Source organism: Andrographis paniculata, unplaced genomic scaffold (assembly GCF_009805555.1).
Source record: "Andrographis paniculata isolate CXL003 unplaced genomic scaffold, ASM980555v1 Contig69END, whole genome shotgun sequence".
NCBI classification, from domain to species: domain Eukaryota; kingdom Viridiplantae; phylum Streptophyta; class Magnoliopsida; order Lamiales; family Acanthaceae; genus Andrographis; species Andrographis paniculata.
The window spans coordinates 4,194,487-4,205,670 of record NW_026137605.1 but is presented as its reverse complement, the minus strand read 5'-3'; positions in this window follow the sequence as shown (position 1 = coordinate 4,205,670).

Sequence of the window (11,184 nt, the reverse complement as noted above, 5' to 3'; positions counted from 1 at the left end):
TGGCGGGTTCACAACCCCAAGTCTCTTCAACAACGGCGGGAGAAGCTATTTCACCACCTGTCATGTCAAATGCAGGGGAAGTCCCCCAAGCACCTGCCGATTAGGTGTCTTATGTTCAACACTTGAACAATCAGCAAACTCTGGCTATGCAAAACATGTTGCGCGAGCAACAAAACCTCACGCAGAATTTGTTAGATCAAGCTTTATCGAGGGTTACTCTGCAACCCACCCAGTCACCGTCAGGAATGTTACAATCTAGATTACAAGCAAATTTTGCGGGGCCTTCATATGTAGATAGCACTCTTCCAAGTGCCACTACTAGGGTTGACAGGGGAAAGACTCCTCTGACATACCCAAATAATGTTCCACTGGGTGTCAGAGCCGAACCAGCCTTCCCCAAAGAAGAAATATTAGGTGGTCAGGCTCATAACCCTATTCTTGTGTTCGATCCTATTCCACCTAGAGTGGATCCGGAAGACATTGCTCAAGTTCTGCGGATGCATTTCGGAATGAATCCGCAAACAGTGAACATGCCGGCATATCAGAGGTCATTTCCAGAAAGAATCATCAATGAACATCCTCTTCCGTGACATTATAGGCTACCAGATTTTTATTCTTTCTCAGGAGAAGATGAAGCCTCAACCATTGAGCATGTGGGACGCTTCACGGTCCAATTAGGGGAAGTGGGCAATAATCCGTTTCACAAATTGCAATTGTTCGGATTGTCGCTTACCAGAACAGCTTTTTCCTGGTTTGCTAATCTTCCACCAGGACAATTACAAACTTGGGAGGGTTTAGAAGCGGCCTTTCATGTAAGGTTCTTTAATCCTCTCCCGACTGTCTCACTCACAAATCTTTTGGAGATTAGGCAAATGCCGGAAGAAACCGCTTACCAATTCATAGAGCAGATACGATTTATGAAGGGGCGTTTCCCAACAGTCATCGAGGAGAGCGAAATGACCAACTTGGTGGTCAGGAATATGCATACACGACTGCGGGAGGCTTTAACAGCCCATGATGTTCAAGATATGGCCAGTTTAGCATCCAAGGCAGGAAGGTTAGAATCTCTTTTTAGAGAAAAAGATCACAAATTCCGGCGGAACAAGGTCCAACAGATGGCCAGTGTGGATTCAGAAATATATGCGCCAGAAAGTGAGCAGGGAAATAGCATTGAAGAAATGGCGGCTGAAATTGTAAATGGCAAGCCTTATGTGTGTTCCAAATTGAAGCCCCTTCCAAGAGCAGGAGAGCGGGAACAACCGACCTTTGACGCATCTAAAGCAGATGAAATCTTCGATATTCTTCTAGCGGATGGTCAAATTCGCATCCCTAAAGGACAATGGTTAGCAACAAGGGAAGAGATTAAGGGAAGGCCATACTGTAAGTGACATAATTCTTTAACGCATTACACTAACCAATGTACGCATTTCCGAAAGGAAATACAGAAGGCTATCAAGGCAGGAATGTTCAAATACGTGACAATGGGAGTAGAGCAGCAACGTTTCCCAAAAGTGACTACTGCTATAGTCTTTGTGCGTTATTCACAAAGCACACAAGGAGATGATGAAAGAGAGGGAGATACTGAACAAAAGGAGCGTAAGCCAAAAGAAAGGGAGCTCGATCAGGAAGACAGGTTTAAGACCTGCGAAAACAGGGAAATGGGATAAAACATATGGATCTTTTGAAGTAGAGTTGAAGGACAAAGTGGTGGTGCGAGATCGACCAACGCGCAAGCCACAACCAGTCCATGACAAATGGAGTCGGAACAGAAAGCCTTTTCCAATAGATATAAATCCCCGATTTCCAGGTATGAATCGTACACAAATCCGTAATGCTAAGCGCAGGTATGCAGCTCGAAACGGGAGACGAGCAGACAAAGGGAAGGAGAAGAAGGAGATGTCGCCCTAAAAAAAAACTCGAGCAACCGATTACAGGAAACAAAAGAGTTCGAAAGGCCTATCAAGAAGGCTAGGTGTTTCCGGTGTCAATTCTCTAGGTGGATCAACATCGATCCCAAAATAGAAGCTGCCGAAGAAGAGGCCCTTGAAACCATTATATGCTAACGCTCACATATGTGGTAAGCCGATTAACAAGGTTTTTATAGATAACAGAGCTGTCTTCAACGTTATGCCTCTCAAAACTTTGAAGAAGTTGGGCAAAGGAATTGGTGATTTGTCTCCAGTTGATATCAAGATGACAAGCTTCACAGGGCAACCAACGAAATCAGAAGGGATGATGGTAGCCCCTATTGAAGTCGGACCGAAGGTGATTTCAACGGTATTCTTTGTGGTAGATGCCAACACCACTTATTCGGTCTTGTTAGGGCGAGATTGGATTCACGCTTCCAAATGCGTACCTTCTTCTCTCCATCAGCAGATCATGTTTTGGGAAGGAGATCAAGTGTTCAGAATTGATGCCAGCACAAATCCATTTGGCTCCACAGAAGTTATGAAAGAGTCGGTACTTTATTCAAAATACGTGCCTCCTATCTCGCAAACAGCAGTCATAGATGATTATTCCTGGAAGAGCTATAAGCTCATTGCGCAGGGGTATGTGTTTCATTAGAAACATTATCTTTTCTTTATTATGGCTCTGATGTCAGCCAAAAAGCTTTATACTTATTAAAGTTTAATTATGGAAGAAATAAGTAAATGTGACGAGCTAATTAGACAGTTTTATTTAAACCAATTAGTTGTTAAACTACATAACAGGGAAGGTTCCAAAAATAATGTTGATGAGAGAAAAGGTTTTCGCTGGCCCGATCTCTTGGAAAAAACACAACATTTTTTGTCAACTCAGGATTCGCTCATTGAGTACAATGTAGGGGCCGAATCAACACCTAAGATGGTCAGGGTTAGTGGTTTGTTGTCTAAAAACCAGCATGAGCAAATGGTAGCGGTAATTCGGGACTATATAGAGTGTTTGGCATGTGATTATTCCGAGATGCCCGGATTGGCGCGCAATTTAATAGAGCATAGGTTGCCTATCAAGAAGGGGTTCAAACCATATAAGCAACCAACAAGAAGGGTTAGCCCAGAACTACTTCCACAGATCAAAGAAGAGATTGAGAAATTGTTGAAGGTAGGGTTCATTAGACCTTATCGATATGCGGAATGGTTAGCCAACATCGTCCCGGTGACCAAGAAGAATAGAAAGATTCGGATCTGAATTGACTTCAGAGATCTCAATCTCGCCACTCCGAAAGATGAGTATGTGATGCCCATAGCCGATATGTTGATTGACTCGGCAGCAAGACATCGAATTTTGAGCCTGATGGACAGTTATGCAGGGTATAATCAAATCTCACTTGCAGAGGAAGATATACCCAAAACCGCGTTCAGGTGCTTATGCCATTCGATTTAAAGAATGGTGGAGCAACTTATCAACGGACAATGAATACCATATTTCATGATCTGATTGGGCAGTCCATGAAGGTATACATTGATAATGTGATCATTAAATCTACTGACTTTGATACACATCTGTTTGATTTAAAAAATGTTTTTCTACGGATGAAGCAGTACAACCTGAAAATGAACCCAACAAAATGTGCCTTTGGAGTTTCGGCAGAAAATTTCTTGGAGTTTTTAGTGCATGAAAATTGGATAGAGGACGATGCAAACAAAACCAAGGCTGTTTTTGACAATGCGACCACCTCGATCGGTCAAAGAAGTGCAAAGTTTGTTGGGTAAGGTAAATTACCTAAAGCGTTTCATATCAAATGTTACAGGAAAATAAAAACCCATCACAAAGTTGTTAAAGAATAAAGCAACCGATTTCTGTTGGGGTCCGGAGCAGCAAGAGGCATTAGAAGAAATCAAGGAGGCATTAACCAAACCACCCGTGTTGGTTCCCCCAAGAGGAGATCGACCCTTTCGACTGTATGTTGCAAATAGTTTCGATGTGGTAAATAGTCTGCTTGCGCAAGAATGGGAAGATGGTAAAGAAAGGACTATTTATTATTTAATCAAAACTCTGGCAGGACCACAGTTGAATTATACTATGCCCGAAAAAATATGCTATTCTTTAGTCTTTGCTTGTACTCGGTTGGAGCATTACATCATGCCAAGAGAAATTGAGGTGGTTTCCAAAGTGGATCTAATCAGATTAATTCTGCATAGACCAACCATGCAGGGAAGGTTAATGAAATGGGCCATCAAATTGGCTCATTTTGCGCTACAACACCGACCTATCAAGGCGGTGAAAGGACAGGTAGTGGCCGACTTATTGGCTGAATTTTCGAACAACGAACCAGTGGAACATAAAATGGTACGGTATATAGGTACTAGTCCTTGGAAAATATTTTTTGATGGTTCTCGTTCAAAAGGGAAGTCAGGAGCAGGAGTTATATTAGAAGGACTTGGAGCACGCAAGATCAGTTTGCAGCTTCAAATGGAGAAGATGACTCACAACTTTGCCGAATATGAAGCATTAATTTTGGGTCTGGAAGCACTTATGGCCAAAGGAGCGCAAGCGGTTATGATTTGTGGAGATTCTCAATTGGTCATCAATCAAGTGTTAAAACGGTACGCTTGTAATTATCCTCACCTGTGTCAATATCGAGATTTGGTATATCGCCTATTATATAGAATTGCGGAGGTAGTTGAACAGAGAATTGACAAGCAGATAATCTAGCCCAGAATGCCTGTCAGCAAATTATCGGTAGCGTCGATATTGATACTGATTGGAGAACATAAATTATGGTCTATCTGGAATCAACAAATTCCACGACTCTTGTAGGCGTTCGATTGAGAGCATTACGCTTTCAATTCACTGAAGGGGTTCTATATAAGAGAACCTTCGAAGGAATATTCTTAAGATGTTTGGGACCAGAAGAATCCATTAAAGTAATAGAGGAAGTTCATGGTGGAATTTGTGGAGCACACCGAGCAGGATTAAACATGTGATGAGCTATTCATCGTATGGGATTCTATTGGCCAAAGATATTCGATGATTGTATCATATTTGCTAAAGGGTGTCAGGAGTGCCAGAGACATGGTCCATTAAACCATTTGCCAGCAGTGGAACTCCAGGCGATGGTTAAGCCATGGCCATTCAAGGCTTGGGCGTTGGATGTAATAGGGAAAATTCATCCGGCGTCATCAAAGCAACATTCATCCATTCTGGTAGCAACTGATTACTTCACCAAATGGGTAGAGGCAGTCCCTTTGAAGAATGCAACGCAAAAAGAAGTGATTGAGTTCGTACTCAATCACATTATTTATCGATTTGAGATTCCCCATACCCTTACGACCGATCATGGTTTGATGTTTACCGGGGAGAAATTTGTTGAATTTTTGGCCGAATTCAACATCAAATTGCATCACTCTTCACCTTATTACCCACAGGCTAATGGGTTGGCCGAAGCGGCAAATAAAATTGTCATCGGCATTATTCGGAAAATGGTAGAAGGAAATCCAAAGAAATGGCACATATTGCTACCGCAGGCATTGTGGGCCCACCGAAATAGTAGAAATACTTCTACTGGATTCTCCCCATACCAATTAACGTTCGGGCAAGATGGTGTTCTGCCAGCGGAGCTTGTTGTATCTTCACCCAAAGTGGTTAATACGACGGCAAATATTGATGAGGCGTATGCACAAGGGATGCGGCAACAACTGGAGGAGGTGGACACAGATCGGTTAAATGCTCTGGATCAAGTTGAAAAGAGTGAGATCAAGGCAAAATATTATGGAAAAAGAGTGTCCCCAAAAGTCTTTGCAGAAGGAGACATAGTGTGGAAAACAATTCTATTTACTTATAAAAAAGGTGGACCAGTTAGGAAAGTGGTCCCCCAATTGGAAAGGTCCTTTCATCATTCATATAGTAATTGGAAACGAAGCTTTTATTATTGTGAACCAAGAAGGAAAGCTGGTACATGAAAATATTAATGCTAACTATCTGAAAAGGTATTTTCCTGCCTTTTCAAAACATTGTCATTAATTCTTATTACAAAATCTAGGAACCCCTTCAGAGGGTCGAACCCATAGGAAAGGGTTCTTTAGTCATCATCCGAAAGGGTGACACAAGGATGATTGTCTTCTGGTTCCGAGGTTTCATCCCAACTCGCAGAAACCAGTTCGGGTTCTTCATCCAGGAGGTCGTCTAAATCAAGACGAGAACGATCTCATTGATCTTGCATTTCTTGGAGGTCTTGTTCGGTGCGGACTTTCATGTCTTGGAGAGATTGGCTTTCTCGTTCAACAAGAACACGCAGCTTGGAGAGTCTTGATCTTTGTTGGTGGAAAATGTTGTTCCAGCTAAGGTCTGGGAGAATTGCCGAGACATGATGGTCTATCATATCTAGATGATGGTCGAGATCAGAAATGCGGGTAAGTATATCAGTAAATGGTTCATAACTGGTGGATACGCGTTCCATTAAACGGATTGTGCGATGTATGGTTCTTCTGCCTCTACCAGAGAATTTAAATTTAAAGTCCAGTTTTTTGAGTACCTGTATCATGTCCTCGGCATGATGACCTATGGGGTGTTTTCCTACAAGGAATGGTTGCAAAGAACCCTCCCAGTTGGAAGAAGGAACACGAATGCGGGGAGAAAACCATTTGGATATAGATATCAGTTTGTGTTGATGATATTCATGGTACGAAAAGATGAATTATATATACATGCTAGAGTGTGTGAATTGCTGACTTAGTCAAGGAACAAAAATCTCGGATCTATGTTTTGAAGAATAGATTACAAGACTAAGTCTTAAAACCTATATATATACATCATTATGGGGATAGGAGGGCCCTCAGGGCGGCTCGGAGGTCGGGCCACTTCAACTCCGACCGGGTTGCCCGACGACGCTGATAGGCCTCTTGATGGCCTCTGACGAGTCTCATCCGTATGCTTACTTGGAGTTGGTCATAGAGACTCGTCTGTGTTTGGCGGTGTTCTTGCATCAAGAGACCTCTTTCCTGGATGCTGCTATCCAGGGATTCCAATTGTTGATTCAGGCACCTGAGTTCTTCCGTCTTTTGGGAGATCTCAGCCGCCAGAATTTGGCTCGACTGTTGGAGCTTGTCCATTGTAGCCTTGTCTTGATTAAGGTCTTCATTGACCTTTTTCAAAGAGGCTTCGAGGCTAGCCGGGTCAGCAGTCGGCTGAGATAACGTGGCCTCAAATGATGGAGGTCGGATCAAGGGAAGTTCAGCTTGGAGTTCTGTGATCCTTTTCATCATCCGGTCAAGGATGGGAGGAGCCTCCGACTCCAATGGGTGCTGCACTAACAAATCTATCGCGACTTGAACCAAAGGCTCAAGGTCAGTTGGACTCAGGTCGGCGAAAGGCAGGTCAGCGCAGCGTGCTACGATTGGTCGGGCCGGAGTCGGGAGAGTCACTCGGGCCAGCACACCCATCTCTTGGGCAGCCTAAAATAAAAAATGTTAAAGTATAAAGAAACAAAATGAACTTGTTAAAATAGATACAGAGCCGAAGTCTACCTGATTGAAAGCAGCCGTCGTTTCAGAAGGGCCCATAATTCGAAACGCCGCAGGTGTCGGGCCTATGACCGACTCGTCTGCTGGTTGTAGACTGTGGGCAACGGCCAGCTCCATACCCTGAAAGGAGAATTTCAAGCAAAAGAGAAGAAATGAAAACCAGAAAGTGGATGAAAAAGAATACTAACCAAACCCCTTGGGGCAAAATTGACTGATGCCTCACCCGACTTCGAGGAGGAGATCTCCTCTATGTCATGAGCTGGTGGGATCGGTTGGATTGGTTGGAGAGCGGCCAAAGGTTCCTCGCCCACGGGCTGGGCGGCTGGCTGCAGGGGCAGCGCAGCGATTTGGTCGGGCAAAACTGCGACCTGGTCGGGTAATGCGACAATTGGTCGGGCACCGCCGCGATCACATCAGGTTCCTGGTTGAAAATAATGATGCATGAGTTAGAAATTTGTAAGGAATTACATGAAAATATCTTGGCAGTTACCTGTGGTGGTTGAGGAGCAAGTGCAGGCAAAATTAGAGGAAAAGTCTGCATCCCCATCGGATCCTCTGGCCGACGGATCATTGGGAGCTCCCCTTCTGCAGGAAGAGGGGTCGGCTGAGGGGCAGCCGACGGAGAACTGGGGTTGTCCTACAAAAAAGGATAATCAAAGTTAGTAGGAAATTGAATAAGTATTTTCCTTAGAAAGTTTTCGAGGAAACAACTTACCCCGGCTGGCGGACCTTGGACGATGGGTTGTCCGACCGTGGTTGGTAATTCGGCGGTCGGTTGGTTGGTGGTTGGGGTAGAAGTTGATAAGGACACTTGCCTCACCGTCGGATCCTCTCCCCGACGGGTCACTAGCAATCCTGCGAATGGAGCCGCGGTCGGTTCGTTTGCGGTCGGGACAGCGGCTGATTGGGAGGAAGTCAGGGTAATGTAAGGTTGAGCCGCAGTGGGTTGAGGTTCGGTCGGTTGGACTGTGATCGGTGGCAACGAAGGGCTCTCTAAATTATAAAATGATTCAAGTTAAAAAGGGGCATACATTGAAAAGGAAACATGAACAGAAAAAGACTTACCAAATTGCTCCCTCAAGTATTTCGGTAGCCCACTCGCATCCACCGGCAGAGATGCTAGGTACTCATCGATAGCCTGTCTATCAATGACGGGGGCAGCTTTTTGTTTTTTTTTTTGTGCTCGACCCGCCTTCAGCAGGCGCTTGCCTTTTTCTTCTCGGAGCAGAGACTGGTCGGGGAGACCCCAGCGCGAATGCCGGGGGCGGGAGGAGCTTTCCGACCAATTGGTCGGTTGGGGGAGCAATCAGAGGCCAGGTGGATGACCACCAGGCCGGGAAGGCCTCAGCTGACGAAGGTTTATGGCAAAAGGGCAAGTAAGAGTTGGAAGTAATGTAGTCGGTGAGTTGAGAAAGGTAGGTCGGGTTGAGCTCGGGGATCACCTGCCTTCTGGGCTTTGAGGTATAAGGTGTGGTCGGGCTAGTGGTCCCGGCAGGCCCTGACACCAGCCGAACTGTCGGGCCAAAAATTGAGACTGATAATTGAAAGTATAAAATGATCTATGGTTTTTCTTGTCCGACCTCTTACTGGAAAATAGAGATCGAGGTTTCATGGCAGAGTCCCAGGAGAAGGGATAAGTCGGCTTGGGAAGAGGATCAGGATAAGGTCGGGGATATGGTGTGTCGGGGTAAAGCCAAAAACGTTCGGTAGCATATTGTATAAGGGTTTCATATACGTAAAAGCGAGAATTGCTACGGTCCTTGGTCAAAATTTGGTGGATGATATGGGTCGGATGGATGGAGGTTAGAAGAACCAGGGGTTAACTTGGCCAAGGCGTAACCTATAGACCTTTGTGGGTTCGGGGTGATAGGAAGTCGGCCAAAAAAGGCATTTGGTAAGTAAAGGCGGAGCCACAGCTCCAAGAACCAAAATGGTCCCGAAGCAGTTGTGTCCGCCTTCTTGGTGTCGGTTAGGCGGGTGCTCACTCGGGATAAACCCTCAAAAAGATTAGTTAAAAACAGGGTTCCTAGAGAGAAAAATTGGCCACTGGCCAGATGAATGGCCAGATCGACCTGGGAAGAAAGAACAAGCTTAGAGGGAGAAAGAATTATATATCTGTGAAGAGAGAAAAACTAAATTAAAGATCTGACTTCAAATTTACATAGAAAAGTATAAGGGAAAGAAAGTGTACCTGCATAACCAAAAAAAGAGAAACACTGTGTGTTCCAACTTGGACACAGGGGTGTCTTCCTCGTCCAAAAATTTGGAGATGAAGTTGGTCCAGCTTCTCTCATTCTCGGCAAGTTTAGCAAGGGCCAAACCAACATGGTCGGGCGAGGGCTCCCGACCCTCGAAAGAGACCAGGACAAGATTATCGCGCACTATGGGTAAGTGAGCGATGAGGGCAACGTCCATAAGGGTCGGGCCAATGGGACCAGAAGGGAGAAAGAAAACTCTCATCTGTGCGTGCCAGAAAGCTGCCATCGCCAACAGGGCTTTATCATGGAGGTGAAGAGGTTGGGTTGACAGTAAGATGGCCTTGTCTATGCCCTGCCTCCTCCACTGTGTTTCAAAATGAGGGAGAAGTCTTGCGTGCCATTTACGATAGGCGTCTTTAGGATCGGTGAGGTGAGTCTTGATGCTGTCCAGCAGACGTTCCGGCTTAAATGCAGCATCGTTGATGATTGTCGGAGAAACTTGAGAGATAACAGATTTCATGCGATCTGCATCCTCATTGGTGGTGTAGTAAGGCCGAACGGTAGGGGTGAGAACCCTCGAAGCCACAAAGGGCACCGAGGGGTCAGTTCCGTCAAAAGGGAGAGCAGAAACATACTAAGTGGCCATTTTCAAAGGAAATAACGAGAACGAAGGAGCAGGGGGTTTTGGAATATGATTGCTAGGAAGAGAAATGAGGGTTTCAGGATTTTGAGTGCATGAGTATGGAAGAGTGAAAGAAGGGTTTTACATAAACCCCGCGATGTGACATAAAACAGTGTAATGATAGCACTGTTTTACAAACTCCTAAACGTCACATCTCGCACAGTCCGAGAAGTGATGCTTAGGAGTCGGGCGGGAGGAGGCAAGTTGTTGAGCGAGAAAAAATCAATGTGTAGGATTTTCGAGAATAGGCCTATTAAATTGGGCTAAGGATTGATGTAGAGTCTAATGGGCCTGTCAATAGTAGTAGGACCTTAAAAATGGGTCCAAATATAAGTCCAAGCGCTATTAAGAAAGGGTTTCCTCGGAAGAAAACTGTGATTAAAAGGTCGGACAAAGGGAGGAAGGACGAAGAAGGGAAAACAATATATACTCAGGTCGGGTGACATACAGGTCAGGCAAAAGGAAGACGCGCGAAGAAAGATAAGGGCCGATACAGAAGTCGGGTAAAAGGAAGTCGGACGAAGAAAGATGAAACGACCGATACGGAGGTCGGTCAAAAGGAAGTCGGGGGAAGAAAGATGAGACGGTCGATACGGAGGTCTGTCAAAAGGAGGTCGGACGAAGAAAGATGAGATAGCAGACACGGAGGTCGGACAATTGGAAAGATATCTTCAATCGACATCAAATTCAGTAAATTGCTTTTGGGGATCACTATTTTACTTTTCAGTCTGTAGTATTTATTTTCTAGTTTACTTATGTATCGTACGGTGTCTAGAGACTTTTAATCTCAGGCATTTATTTTATCAAATTCGAAGATAATTTTTATTTTTGAATTTTACTTTCTATTGTTGAAAATTTGCAT